Genomic DNA, 16,363 nt, shown 5'->3' with positions numbered 1-16,363 from the left:
CACATATCTGCCTGAAACTTTCTGTGAATTTCTAATGGAATTAAAGACAAATCGCTAACATTACCCAGGAGACCAGGCATGATCTTGCCTCTCTACCTACCTCTTCACTTCCTTTCCTGGTCACTCGGTCCTCTTCAAAACCTGAGAGATTTACAACAGAGGAAGTCTAGTAGACAATGCTCCTCTACTCCATACGAGTTCTAAACCAACAATTAAGGCAGAAGAGCAAGGTAAACAAGAGACATTTTTAAAAATCTCTATCACATATTACATTGGTTTGAAAGAATATAGCCTCTAAATAAACTTCTGAGCTTTTAATAAATAAATTCTTAAAAGCTCAACCTGAGAGTTAGGTTCACCCACCCATACAGGAGGGCTTTCCAGGTAGCTCAGCAGTAAAGAATTTGCCTGCAAATCCAAGAGCCGCAGGAGACATGGATTCGATCCATGAGTCAAGAAGATCCCCTGGAGGAGGGCATGGAAACCCACTCCAGTATTCTTGCCTGGAGAATCCCATGGACAGAGGAGCCTGGTGGGCTACAGTCCATAGTATACAGTCCATAGTCATACAGTCAGACATGACCAAACGACTTATCACACATGCCCCATACAGGCTGCGCTGAATGACTCCTCACACCCGTGAACAAAGCCTCGGCTACTAAGTTTAACTCCTGACTATAGGTCAGAAGAGCCCAGATTGTCCTGCAACACCAAATGACCCCCAAATCTGTGTGACTTGAAGCCACAAAGGCATATTTCTTGCTCATTTAATGTATCCATCACAGGTCAGATGAGACTCTGCTCTATGTTCTAGTCTTCTCTCTGGAATCAAAACTAAAGGAGCAACAGCATCTCAGACTTTGCTGCCTATTATGGTAGAAAGATAAGACAGGGTTCTGAAAAGCCTCTCAGTTTTTCTGGTAATCACATCCTCTGCTCCAAAAATGAATACCACTGTCAATCCTGAGCCAGTGGCCAAACCTAATAAATATGACCCCACCAGTAAATTCTGCCTTCCACATGTCCAGAGAAGAGCACTGGATGTTGGTGAGCAGAAACAATGAACCCCTCTATGGTCAACTGTGGGCAAGAGCTCTGTGTCGGCATGTGCCTCCTAAGAGTCATGAAAATGGAAGTGTTAGGCTATTCATTGGAGAAGGAAAGAAATACCAAAAGCTGCTACTCAGAGCTTCATGTAGATAAATTACGCTATTTTAAGTAAAATCCTTCTTCGTAGAAACCAAGTGGATGGGGAAGAAGTATTCTTTCTGACATGATCCACTGGAAAATCTGAGATTTGAATTAAACAAAGATTAAAAATTAAGCATGGATTGAAGTTAGGTATTCTTCTGAGAATATGGGCAGCCTGACACAGAGAAACACATTGCACAGAGCTTGCCGAGTATGTAGGAGGCTCCCAACAAATGGTAAAACCAAAGTGGATTCTAGAAATTATGGGGCAGGATCATCAATCCTCAAGGAATAAAGAGAAAACTCAGTTTTTATAAGGCTTTTCCTAAAGTTCCCCCAAAGAGAGGCCCAGGATAACTAATCATACAGGATGTTTATACAATGACATTTTCTTAGATAAGCTTTTTATTGGAATATTATGTACATACACAAAGTATACAAACCATAAATGTATAGCCTAATGTATTTTCACAAAAATGGGTATCTCTGGGTTACCAGACACCCAGATTAAGAATCAGAAAACAATTATCCTTCGGAGGCCCTTTGGGTTTCCTTTTGGTCACTAACACCACCTCCCAAACTCTCCTATAGATAGCAATTACACTGTTGGAAAGGAGAATGGGAGTGGAAGTGTGTCTAAAGAGGAAATTTCACATCTTGCCGTGAGTTATCTGAATTTTGCACAAAGAATGTAACTATATATTACCTTTAAATTTTTTTTTAATTAAGGTTAAAACCACTTTAAGACGTCCTATCTTGAACCAGTAATTCCTTTTGATAACCTTGTATTATCAGGCTCCATTCAGGTACACAGCTGTGGCTATGCCACAGCCTCTGGAGTAACACAGAAATGACTGGAAGTCATGGCTTAGCAATCAGGAGCAGCTTCTGGGCCTTGTCAAGTTACTCAAACTCTCAAAGCTTAAGTCTCATCATCTATAAAATTATGATAATGACTAATTCATAAAGGATTAAATGAGATAGTGTTTATAAAGTACCTAATATATTACCTGAAACATACTAAGGGCTCTATAAATTGTATTTATTTTTATTTATTACTATGTGCAATAAAAATGTCAGGTAACTGGGCTTCATCCATATTTAAATAACTGAATTAAAACATAGTTATCTTTTTACTTTGAACAGCTGAAGACAACGAGTAGTATTTATCATTTACAATGTCTGAAAAACAGGGAACTCATTAACAGTATCTTAGAAATCCTCAGATTAATTCATATATTCATTTGTTTACACAAACTAAAATCAAGACAGTCAGTGATTTATTTACACTCACACCACTGGATAGCAAAAACATCAAGGAACAGATTTCAGTTTCTCTGACTTCCAGTCCAGTGCTTTCCCCACTATACTATGATCCATTCACTCAGGCATACCCTAAGAGAGTTAACAGTTATTGAGTGTCTTACAAGTACACACCAGCAAAATTCAGACCAAAATGCCTATCCTAGGAAAAGGTGGAAAAACACTTTCCATTAGACTCAGACTTCCATTTATTCATCAACAGCATCTGTGCTTACCGGAAGGAACTTCAAGGAGATTACCTCTGTATTAGATGACTGCTAATATGTGGTATTAAAAATTAATTCCATTTCAGAATATATTGAACAAGAGGGGAACTTATCAACCATCTGCTACTGGGTCCTCTGTTGTCCTGGTTGCTTATATTTATGCTAATGAAAAATCAGACCTCAGGGCTCCAGAAGTCTCTCATTCTTCTCTCTCCCTCATACACACCCTAGCTGGAGAACGGACTGAGATTGAAATTAGAGAACTGTGAATTCAACTTCAATGGACGAGTGTAAGGCAACAAACAGGGGCCTTAGGGAGGAAAGAAGGGAGCAGTGCCAGAGAAGAATTTCCTTAAGTACTGATGGCTTTGGTTTGGGACTAAGAACTTGTGATTTAGTAGAAAAGAGCTTTGAACTTGTGTTTGAATCTTGACTTCTTGGTTTTGAATCCCACTGTTAATGCTGTAGGCTTGTGTTAGTCTCTTCTTTTGTTTAGCATTCATTTCCTCATCCCTAGAGTATAGCACCTCCTATGAAACTGTAGTATGATTTTCAGCAGCTAAAGATGAAAAGATTTCAAACCATTTAAAACATAAAGAAAACTCTAATGTTTTAGCCATTCAACATACTACACCACTAAATCAGTCTCATAATTATTACTTCTATTGTTCGTTTAAATCTTATTGACAAAGTGAGGAAAACTGCCTCTCCCTTAAAAATATTTAAGATTGAAAAGAGTATATCTCCTGTATATTTTAATAAACAGAAAGAAATACTGCAATGAGCAAAGAGGATATACTAGAGATGCATACATTGGCAGATCAAGGAAATATTAATATTTAATACATAGGAATGAACATAAGGGAGTTGAAAAATGAAAATTTTCTTAACCACAACATGCTTTTTATCAAATGACCATATATTCTATGTTCTTTCAAAAGCATAACACACAGAGATAACATAAATAATTCCAAATACCTACCTTGTTAATGGACCATTTTTTCCTTAAAAGTAGATCAATCACGGGCAATTATGCTGATATTTTCTTGAAAATGGGCAATATCACCACTGCCTTCTGTAAAGCACATTCATCTTATGTGTACATTTACAGTGCTTACTCTCAGAAGTCAAACACTATGAAAAACACACAAGAATCATTCTCAAAACAAACTCTGATTTCCATCTCAATCCTATTAATCTTTCAAATTTATAAGAGTAGCATTTCAAGGAATCTTATTCAACAAAGCTTTAAAAACTGTGTGGTTAATGACTGTAAAGGTTTACTTAGTCTTTAATATAAAGTTTCCTTTTTTCCTTGTTTACATTTTTCACAGTGAGCAAATATGTTGGGTTATCGCTTCCAAAGAATAATAAATTAAGGAATTCTTTCTAATTTTTAACAACTCTTATTGTGAAATACCACTCTCACAAAAAGTACATTAGACACAAATACACAGAATGGTGAATAAATATAAAGCAAGCACCCATGTATCTACCATCTATGTGAGGACATGGGGTGCTAATGGCCCTATAAATGTTCCCTGTGAGTTTCTTCTGCAATTTACTCTCTTTATCCATTGCTGATCACCACTACCATGACTTTTATTATATTTCCTGTTTCTTTATACTACTAATACCAATGAATCTGTGTCTAAAAATACAGTTTACTTGTGTCTGTTGTGATCAGACATATTATTCTGTGATATTTAGTTTTTTCCAGTTTGGGGATATCAAAAGCAATTCTGCCCTGAATAGTCTTACAATGTACCCTGGTACAAGTGTGTAAAGTTTTTCTAGGTATCAAGAAGTATAAAGGGTCTGACATTATACCCTGCCTGCAAACCAACAAGTTAGCCTACCAAAATTTCATGAGTGCTGGTAGAAGACATGGGATTCCTGGGTCAAAGGCAAAGGGCAAGTTATTACTCACAGCAATTGAGTAGCCAGACAGCCAACATTCATGCTGGTTCCCTGAGCCTCCATTCCCACAGAGTGACACAGAGGGAGCAGGACACAGGCACACAAATACAGCGGGCTACATTACTGAAGAAGAATCCTAAACTTGGGAATCCAGGTTTTTTCTTTCTTTCTTTTTTTATAATGGACAATAAGCCTGACCAGCTTTTGCTCCAGCAGTGACACTATTTCTATTTTCCAAGTATATTTTCTGCATAAATATTCCAGAAAACATTTTGTGAAAGGCAGTAACTGTCTAAAAGATGTACAGAAAGGTAAGAAACCCATGGAGAATTGTCTCCAAATATTAAAGAGCATTTTTATCAGAAAATTAACGTTTCTATCCATTTATCTTCTTCAATTCTTTTTTAAAAGATATCTATGGAAAAAAAAAAAGATATCTATGGGAAGTACTTATGAGCTTGTAAGGATATCAAGATTTCCACTTACAAGTATCTTTAAAAAAACATGAAATGAATTACTAGAGGCAAAATTATTTAAAATTTTATTTTAAGAACTCTAAATATCTGTCACGGCTAAAAGATACTTCAGAATAAAATGTTTGGTTTACTTTCTTACTTTATAGCTGCTAAAAGTAAAATTCTTCACAAACTGTTCTTTACTTCCTAAAATTCTTAATGAAAATTTTATTTCATTCTTTCACTCATTGATCTGTATTAGGTAATATTTTATCAAGGTAATATTTCATCACCATCACTGGAACTGGAACTGCTCTAGTGGTTTGCAAGGAGATAAACGTAAGTCATCATCAGTTCACTTCATTGCTCAGTCGTGTCCGACCCTTTGCGACCCCATGAACCACAGCGTGCCAGGCCTCCCTGTCCATCACAAACTCCCGGAGTTTACCCAAACTCGTATTCATTGAGTTGTTGATGCCATTCAACCATCTCATCCTCTGTCATCCCCTTCTCCTGCCTTCAATCTTTCCCAGAATCAGGGTCTTTTCCAGTGAGTCAGCTCTTTGCATTAGGTGGCCAAAGTACTGGAGTTTCAGCCTCAGCACCAGTCCTTCCAATGAACACCCAGGACTGGTCTCCTTTAGGATAGACTGGTTGGATCTCCCTGCAGTCCAAGGGACTCTCAAGAGTCTTCTCCAACACCACAGTTCAAAAGCATCAATTCTTCAGCACACAGCTTTCTTTATAGTCCAACTCTCACATCCATACATGACCACAGGAAAAACCATAGCCTTGACTAGATGGACCTTTGTTGGCAAAGTAATGTCTCTGCTTTTCAATATGCTGTCTAGGTTGTCATAATTTTCCTTCCAAGGAGTAAGCATCTTTTAATTTTATGGCTGCAATCACCATCTGCAACAATGTGGGAGCCCCAAAAAATAAAGTCAGCCACTCTTTCCACTATTTCGCCATCTATTTGCCATGAAATGATGGGACTGGATGCCATGATCTTCGTTTTCTGAATGTTGAGCTTTAAGCCAACTTTTTCACTCTCCTCTTTCACTTTCATCAAGAGACTCTTTAGTTCTTCTTCGCTTTCTGCCATAAGGGTGGTGTCATCTGCATATCTGAGGTTATTGATATTTCTCCTGGCAGTCTTGATTCCAGCTTGTGCTTCTTCCAGCCCAGCATTTCTTATGATGTACTCTGCATATAAGTTAAATAAGCAGGGTGACAATACACAGCCTTGACGTACTCCTTTTCCTATTTGGAACCAGTCTGTTGTTCCATGTCCAGTTCTAACTGTTGCTTCCTGACCTGCATACAGGTTTCTCAATAAGCAGGTCAGGTGGTCTGGTATTCCCATATCTTTCAGAATTTTCCACAGTTTATTGTGACCCACAAAGTCAAAGGTTTTGGCATAGTCAATAAAGCAGAAATAGATGTTTTTCTGGAACTCTCTTGCTTTTTCCATGATCCAGCAGATGTTGGCAATTTGATCTCTGGTTCCTCTGCCTTTTCTAAAACCAGCTTGAACATCTGGAAGTTCACAGTTCATGTATTGCTGAAGCCTGGCTTGGAGAATTTTAAGCGTCACTTTACTAGCGTGTGAGATGAGTGCAATTGTGTGGTAGTTCGAGCATTCTTTGGCATTGCCTTTCTTTGGGATTGGAATGAAAACTGACCTTTTCCAGTCCTGTGGCCACTGCTGAGTTTTCCAAATTTGCCTGCATACTGAGTGCAGCACTTTCACAGCTTCATCTTTTAGGATTTGCAATAGCTCAACTGGAATTCCATCACCTCCATTAGCTTTGTAAGTAGTGATGTTTCCTAAGGCCCACTTGACTTCACATTCAAGGATGTCTGGCTCTAGGTGAGTGATCAGACCATTGTGATTATCTTGGTCATGAAAATCTTTTTTGTACAGTTCTTCTGTGTATTCTTGCCGCCTCTTTTTCATATCTTCTGCTTCTGTTAGGTCCATACCATTTCTGTCCTTTATCGAGCCCATCTTTGCATGAAACATTCCCTTGATATCTCTAATTTTCTTGAAGAGATCTCTAGTCTTTCCCATTCTATTGTTTCCTCTATTTGTTTGCACTGATCACTGAGAAAGGCTTTCTTATCTCTCCTTGCTATTCTTTGGAACTCTGCATTCAGATGCTTATATCTTTCCTTTTCTCCTTTGCTTTTCACTTCTCTTCTTTTCACAGCTATTTGTAAGGCCTCCTCAGACAGCCATTTGCTTTTTTGCATTTCTTTTCCATGGGGATGGTCTTGATCCCTGTCTCCTGTACAATGTCACGAACCTCATTCCATAGTTCATCAGGCACTCTATCTATCAGATCTAGTCCCTTAAACCTATTTCTCACTTCCACTGTATAATCATAAGGGATTTTATTTAGGTCATACCTGAATGGTCTAGTGGTTTTCCCCACTTTCTTCAATTTAAGTCTGAATTTGCCAATAAGGAGTTCATAATCTGAGCCACAATCAGCTCCTAGTCTTGTTTTTGCTGACTGTATAGAGCTTCTCCATCTTTGGATGCAAAGAATATAATCAATCTGATTTGTAATTCATCATACATAGGGAAGAAGTCCTAAACTTTGATGATGACTGAAATCCACTCCCAACACCAAGGTGAGCCTCTGGTGATTACAGTGGAATATTATCATGACTCCCTACCTATCATCTTAACTCTAATTTCTCCTTTACCGAAGGCCTCCTACATAGCCATGTCAGAGAAGTTGTCCTTAAAAATGGATTTTCTTATGTCATAGCATTGCTCAAGTTCCAGCGGAATTCAGCAAGTGCTACAAATCTGATTGTGTTTTGTGGGTGGTGTTTTTACAAGAGACATTTTTAAAAATATTTACCAGCTGTATTAAGCATGTTTTTTTTATTCTCATGCTTTAACATCTTGTGACTTTGCTGACACTGGATGAGACTGCCCCTCCCACCATTAGTTAAATCCTAAAGATAGCCAACAACTCACTTGAGAGTGTACTTTGAAAACCAAACAATCCCAAACCCACATCTCACAATCACCTCCTCTATCTTGCTCTTATACTCAAGGCCACTGTCCATCTACCCTGGCTCACCCATTCACTACCTCAAAAACTATAATAAAGGCTCTTACCCACATTGCATTCCTTTCCCTCTGCCTCCTAATCAGCTCTGTTATTTTGCCAGGTGGCTCTATATAGTGTGCATGGGAGAGTGTTTTGTCACTCGGTCATGTCTGACTCTTTGCAACCCCATGGACTGTAGTCCACCAGGCTCTTCTGTTCATGGGATTCTCTAGGCAAGAATATTGCAATGGGTAGCCATTCCCTTTCTCAGAGGATATTCCCAACCCAGGGATTGAATATGGGTCTCCTGCATTGCAGGTGAATTCTTTACCATCTGAGCCACCTGGGACACCCTTTACATAGAGTCCCATACTTTATTTTTCTAGGAATTTGTGAGTATAAACACTTCTTCCTTCATAAAAGTCATTTCTGTGTCTGTGTGTCTTCCTTACCTGATTAAAACAAGTCTCAGGGACATTTTAAAACACCAGCACAACTCTTACCATCAATAACTCTAACTACACTCTACCCATAAAAGCATATTTTTATAGTCATCAAGAAGTCCCACTGTTTCTATTTATTTTCTCATGTTGGTTTAGAAATAATGAAGAAAAATGGAAAGCATGGCTTTTTCCAAAGTTTAAATCTTATTGTAATTAATTTCTCATGGATTTTGAAAATGTTGTCTAGGGAAGAGTTCTTGAGAGATGATTGAACCAGAAATATCGTATTTTGCCACAGGCCAAGTAAGCATGTCAGGTTTCATACTGAAACTGAGCAGAACCCTGTGGGGCTCCTGGGGCACAGAAGCCTTTCTGTGTCCCCCATTTCCTGTTGTAGAGAACAGACTCTAGCCTCATTACCTTCTATGAATTCCAAAGGGCAGATTCAAAGAGCTGCTAATCGGGGAAGAGAATGGATGCAGAGACAAGGGAGATCCAGATGCAAAGAAACAACAGTGCAGCCTCTGGGGCAGGGTCCTGGTTCCGCCTCAAGGAAAACACATAACAGTATCTTCTGAGCTCTTTATAGAACTAAGTGCATGCCTGCTCAATCATGTTCAACTCTTTGCAGCCCCGGAGCCTGCCAGGCTCCTCTGTCCAAGGAATTTCCTAGGAAAGAATATTGGAGTAGGTTACCATTTCCTCCCCCAGGGAATCTTCCCAACCCAGGCATCAAAGCTGAGTCTCTTGTGTCTCCAGCATTGGCAGGCAAATTTTTATCACTGTGCCACCTGTGAAGCCCTGTAGAACTAAATTCCCTCAAATGGAAGATGTCAGCATTCTTCATTCTTGAGAAGACCACCTGAGGTCAAGTTAAAAGGAACTAGAGAAGCCCATCGGGAGATTACCTGAGACCAGATTAAAGGAGTGCAGGCCCTGCACACACCCTAGTCCTTATCAGCAATCCCACCCTTGAACTACTGCCATAAAATCCCTTACCAAATCCTCCTGGGTTGGTACAAACAGTTTTCAAGGGAAGGAGACTGTTGTGTCCCCACTTTGAAACAAGGGAGAAGAAGGCAAGGCACAGTGTTTGAAAGAATGACACAGCCTGACATAAACAACATAAACTGCTTAGAATCAAATGGGTCCAAGATGGCAGACAAGTCAACTTTGATGAGACCTTGATCCTCAGTAGTAACACATGAACAAGCTAAATGACACACTCAGAGGCACCATGACAGTTCCAAGGCCACCCAACAAAGACCAAAATGTGATTAGTGACCCAATTCCTAGAAATCTCTATCCCATCCCCAAAATGGTCAGAATAATCCTCACACTCTTTAGCCTAAGAAATTACTCAGCCCATAAAAGTTAACCCCACCATATTTTGAGGCCACATTCACCCTCTGTGATGCCCCACACTCTATCTGTGGAGTGTGTTTCTCTCTGAATAAATCCACTTCTTGCTTATCACTTTGTCTCTCAGTGAATTATTTTTGAGATGAGATATCAAGAAGCTGAGCTTCATTAGTTCCTGAAACCAGGTCTGTAATCCCTGTTGGAGGACCATGGGTTTTGGCTGGGTTTGAGTCCCAGCACATGGGTTCAAGTCTCAATCCAAGCTAAACAGTTTCACCTTTGCCTGGCAAAGCAATAAAACTATTCTTTGTATTTTACCCAAAACTCTATCTCCAAGATTCAATCCAGCACCAATGCAGAGAGACTGGGTTTTCAGCATCATTACCTGAGAAAATACATCCCAACACTTAATTTCTATAAAGCTAAGACCTGAGAGCCTCACTGAAACAAAAAGAGCCTTCCACATCTAGCATGCAGGTGAAACTCCTGTTTTGAAGAATCTTAAGAGAGCGTTAAAACTTGAATGGACTTAGCTCTTATTATAAAATTTCTTTAAGGAGATATTGACTCAGATTCATTATAGAACCAGATTCAATATTGAGAACTCGGGAGGAAATCCAACCAGAAGCTGATAAATAATTATCGTGCCCCGCCCCAGCAAAAAAAATGTACAAGAGGAAAGCTGAGGCCTGGGAAAGAGTGCTGTCCATGGTTATGGTTGGGTGACTGTGTAAATTAAAATGTACCAGAAAAAAAAAAAGACAGAAATGCTGCAGAATGAGGAGAAGGACAGAAAGTTTTCACTGTACTCTCCTCCCAGTCTCTCAGAGTGCTAGTAAGAAAAGCAACCCACTGATCAGAAAAGATTGCACGCAGCCAAACAGGTCAAGAAGGAAAGAGGTAAGAGGTCACTGAATAAGCAAGTCATCTGGGAAGTACCCAGACAAAAAGGCAACCCCTTCCAGTTCAGTGAATGCACTCTTATGTTGGCTCCAGAGAAGAACAATTTAACGAAATCCTGTCACTATAAATTAAACGAGGACATTACTTTACCCAACAAGGTGCCAGAAGCAGAGAAAGAACTACCTCAGAACACTTACTACCTTTAACCAAATCTGAGGGTGAACGTGGGAATCCTGTCTAGGAGCAAAACAAGACACATAGGAGAAGAGCAGAAGGGCAATCAGACACTTGCTGAATCACAGGGGAAAATGACTTTAAAGCATTGTAGAGACAATGAGTGTCTCTCTAGTGTGAGATCACAGACTCCAAGGTAATAAATTGAGTTTGGAAAAAAGAAAGGACAATAACTGGTTCAAAAACAACAGTCTCAAGCCTGCAGGACAGTCTCCCAGTCAAAGGCTTCAGTGCTTTCTGTCAAAGGCCCCAATGTTTTCAGTTGCCAGACACCATCAAAAGATCGAGGAGCAAGGAGAGGAAAATGAATGCTATGAGTAGCTAGGAGCTAACATGCATAACAAAATAAAGATGTAAACACTGCCTTTAATTTGACTTTCCTTGTCAGCAAGGCAACTGTTTCTTCTGGATAAAGTATGTCATGGCCTTGAAGCCCTAAGATTTGTACAAATGATGTTGAGAGTTGATGGGATTAAAACTCAGTAGTATTCAGAAATTTACAGCCTCAGCAAAGAGTCACCAAATGTATCATGTTCAATTTCTGCCTAAGCACATTGACTTGCTGTTTTTTTCTTCTCTTGACTATATCTGTGCATCTGCTGCCCTCCAAAATCAACCTTCAAGTTTCCACTTCCACTTCTTTGAAGCTGTTTCCAGTTATTTCACTTTTATGGATACCTTATAATTTTTATATTCTATCAATTAGTGCTGTAGAGATTATTACCTAATTACCAACTAATCTTCTAATTGTTCTACATGTACATGCATGGTAAGTCGCTTCAGTTATGTCTGACCCTGTGTGACCCTATGGACTGTAGCCCACCAGGCTCCTCTGTCCATGAGATTCTCCAGGCAAAAATACTGAAGTGGGTTGCTGTGTTCAGGTAGCAGAAATGCTAACTGCCATTTCTCAAGCAGCTTATTATAAAGTCTTTGATGAAAAGTATCACACCTTCTCCTACCCGCTTTTAATTTGCAGACCATCTGGATTAGCACTGAGACACAAAGTAAGACCTCCATTAAAAAATGGTTTTTAGAGCTTCCTAAGTGATGCTTTTGTTGTTCAGTCATCCAGTCATGTCCAATTCTTTGTAACCCCATGAACTGCAGCACGTCAGGCCTCTCTGTCCCTCACCATCTTCCGAAGTTTGTCCAAGTTCATGTCCATTGCATCAGTGATGCCATCCAGCCATCTCATCCTCTGATGCCCCTTCTCCTTCTGCCCTCAATCTTTCCCAGTATCAGCGACTTTTCCAAAGAGTCAGCTGTTCTCATCAGATGACCAAAATACTGGAATTTCAGCTGCAGCATTAGTCCTTCCAACAAGTATTCAGGGTTGATTTCCCTTAAGATTGACTGGTTTGATCTTGCTGTCCAGGAGACTCTCATGAGTCTTCTCCAGCCCCACAGTTCAAAGGCATCAGTTCTTTGGCACTTTGCTTTCTTTATGGTCCAGTTCTCACAACCATACATGACCAATGGGAAGATGATAGCCTTGACTATATGGACCTTTGTCAGCAAAGTAAAGTCTCTGCTTTTCAACACACTTTCTAGGTTTGTCATCGCTTTCCTGCCAAGAAGCAATTGTCTTCTGATTTCATGGCTACAGTCACCATTTGCAGTAATTTTAGAGCCCAAGAAGAGGGAATCTGTCACTGCTTCCACTTTTCCCCCTCTATTTGCCATGAAGTGATGACTTAAACAACTATATATATATATATATATATATTTAATTATACAATTATTTAACTTAATTATGTAATTATATAATTAATTGTTTAATTATATAATTATATTTAATATATATTAAATATATATATATTTAATCTTAAAATGGGACAGTAGAGTAGGTTGAAAATAAAACTTCACTAATCAAAAGAAGTATTATTAAGAGACTAGTTTGAAAAATTTAGCTTAATATTCAGAATATTCCTGACTTGGTATGGGCAAACACTGAAAATATAGTACAATTCCACCAGTTCTATAATGGTAGAGTTGTTCTTGTGTGGAATTTACAGAACAAGTGTTGTTCTTGCATAGAATTAAGGTATAAAGTGGTTAAGATGAGAATTCGAGAGTCAGAATGGCTGAGAGCCATCCCATTACTAATAAGCTGGTGCTGTTGAGTACAGTCACCTAACTATAACAGAGCCAGTTTCCTCATTCATAAAATGAGCGTATTAATTGTACTAACCTCAGAAAGATTATATCAAGATTAAATTAGAAAGTATATGTAAAAAGCACAGTGTGTGGCACAGAGTACATGCTCAATACATGTTAGCTAGTTAGTAGCTTTATTCACCTACATGACTTCCAAATTATATCTGAGACACTTACAAATTCTAACAAACATCAAAGATATTGGTTCAGTATTAAAATTCCCTATCAAGCTACCAACAGCATTCTTCACAGAGCTAGAACAAATAATTTCACAATTTGTATGGAAATACAAAAAACCTCGAATAGCCAAAGCGATCTTGAGAAAGAAGAATGGAACTGGAGGAATCAACCTACCTGACTTCAGGCTCTACTACAAAGCCACAGTTATCAAGACAGTATGGTACTGGCACAAAGACAGAAATATAGATCAATGGAACAAAATAGAAAGCCCAGAGATAAATCCACGCACATATGGACACCTTATCTTTGACAAAGGAGGAAAGAATATACAATGGATTAAAGACAATCTCTTTAACAAGTGGTGCTGGGAACTCTGGTCAACCACTTGTAAAAGAATGAAACTAGAACACTTTCTAACACCATACACAAAAATAAACTCAAAATGGATTAAAGATCTAAATGTAAGACCAGAAACTATAAAACTCCTAGAGGAGAACATAGGCAAAACACTCTCTGACATACATCACAGCAGGATCCTCTATGACCCACCTCCCAGAATATTGGAAATAAAAGCAAAAATAAACAAATGGGACCTAATTAACCTTAAAAGCTTCTGCACATCAAAGGAAACTATTAGCAAGGTGAAAAGACAGTCTTCAGAATGGGAGAAGATAATAGCAAATGAAGCAACTGACAAACAACTAATCTCGAGGATATACAAGCAACTCCTACAGCTCAACTCCAGAAAAATAAATGACCCAATCAAAAAATGGGCCAAAGAACTAAATAGACATTTCTCCAAAGAAGACATACAGATGGCTAACAAACACATGAAAAGATGCTCAACATCACTCATTATCAGAGAAATGCAAATCAAAACCACTATGAGGTACCATTTCACACCAGTCAGAATGGCTGCGATCCAAAAGTCTACAAGTAATAAATGCTGGAGAGGGTGTGGAGAAAAGGGAACCCTCTTACACTGTTGGTGGGAATGCAAACTAGTACAGCCACTATGGAGAACAGTGTGGAGATTCCTTAAAAAACTGGAAATAGACATGCCTTATGATCCAGCAATCCCACTGCTGGGCATACACACTGAGAAAACCAGAAGGGAAAGAGACACGAGTACCCCAATGTTCATCGCAGCACTGTTTATAATAGCCAGGACATGGAAGCAACCTAGATGTCCATCAGCAGATGAATGGATAAGAAAGCTGTGGTACATATACACAATGGAGTATTATTCAGCCATTAAAAAGAATACATTTGAATCAGTTCTAATGAGGTGGATGAAACTGGAGCCTATTATACAGAGTGAAGTAAGCCAGAAAGAAAAACACCAATACAGTATACTAATGCATATATATGGAATTTAGAAAGATGGTAACAATAACCCTGTGTACGAGACAGCAAAAGAGACACTGATGTATAGAACAGTCTTATGGACTCTGTGGGAGAGGGAGAGGGTGGGAAGATTTGGGAGAATGGCATTGAAACATGTAAAATATCATGTATGAAATGAGTTGCCAGTCCAGGTTCGATGCACGATACTGGATGCTTGGGGCTGGTGCACTGGGACGACCCAGAGGGATGGAATGGGGAGGGAGAAGGGAGGAGGGTTCAGGATGGGGAACACATGTATACCTGTGGCGGATTCATTTTGATATTTGGCAAATCTAATACAGTTATGTAAAGTTTGAAAATAAAATAAAATTTAAAAAAAATAAATAAATAAAATAAAATAAAATTACATTATTAGATAAAATTACACCTTCGGTTGGTCTATATTAGGAATAAAATGTAGAAAAAAGCCACTTTAATATGGCTCTTTATCATCATGTAAAAGTCTGTATTTGCTTACCATTCACCATGAGAATTCAGAGGTGATTCAGTTTTGGATACATACAAGTGAGACATCACACTAGCACTGAATGAATAGAAAGAAAAAATTAGTAATATATAATTTCTAAATTTGTAAAAGGCAATAATCTTCAAAGCCAGAGAAGCCTAGAAGAGCTGTGTACTAATGCTTCCATCTTCACTTAGTAAGTACCTTTCTTCATACTGAGAAAGATACACAGGAAAATACGGGACCTGGCTAATGAACTGCAGAAGACTATCAGGTTGGAAAGTCAAGCTATAAATTAAATTATTTTTCAAAGTATTTATTTTAATACATAAAGAAGGATTCAACTGAGAGATACAAAAAGTAAGTCAGTGGGAACAAACAAAGATTTAGAAGTAGTAGCAGTGATGTGCTGGTTTAAAACTGGTTCTGGTTGGGGAGTGGTACCTGATTTTTACTATTTGTTAGTTACTTAATGTGTAAACATTTCCACCACGGATGGTTTAAAATTGTTAATGAAATATCACTGAACATAGAGCTGAGAGGAGATGCAAACACTCAATTCATACTCCAGCACCCCAGTGTCAAAATTCGAGGGGAAGTTTGAAAGACTGACTAAACTGAAAAAAAAAAAAAAAAAAATAGAGTGCACAGGAATAGCTGGAATAAAACCTTCAAGTATGAGTGAAACACAAAGTATTAAGGGAGATGGTGTAAGGTCAGTGTGATTAGAGTATATATAGTGAGTTTGGAAAGTGGATCAGACATTTGGCAATTTCAGGTAGAGTGTACTAAAGGGTCTAAGTTCAATTCAGTAGCAAGTGAGGATTCACCAAAGACTGATGAAGAGAGAGATCTGACCTCATGATAGTAATTCTGCAATAGGAGTGATGGTCTGTTGAATTCTCAGAAAAGGGAATGACTGGAGACTTGGAGACCGGGTACAAGACCAGAGTAGCAAGACTACAGTGCAGTACTGGCAGCAAAGAGGCAGAAAGAATTGAAAGCGATGTGGAGGGAAAAAATTTGATAGCACTGGAAGTCTTCTTGATATGGAGTATAAAGA

Source organism: Bubalus bubalis, chromosome 1, assembly GCF_019923935.1.
Source record: "Bubalus bubalis isolate 160015118507 breed Murrah chromosome 1, NDDB_SH_1, whole genome shotgun sequence".
Classification (NCBI taxonomy): Eukaryota; Metazoa; Chordata; class Mammalia; order Artiodactyla; family Bovidae; genus Bubalus; species Bubalus bubalis.
The sequence above is the reverse complement of the archived record's forward strand: the minus strand, read 5'-3'. Positions refer to the sequence as shown.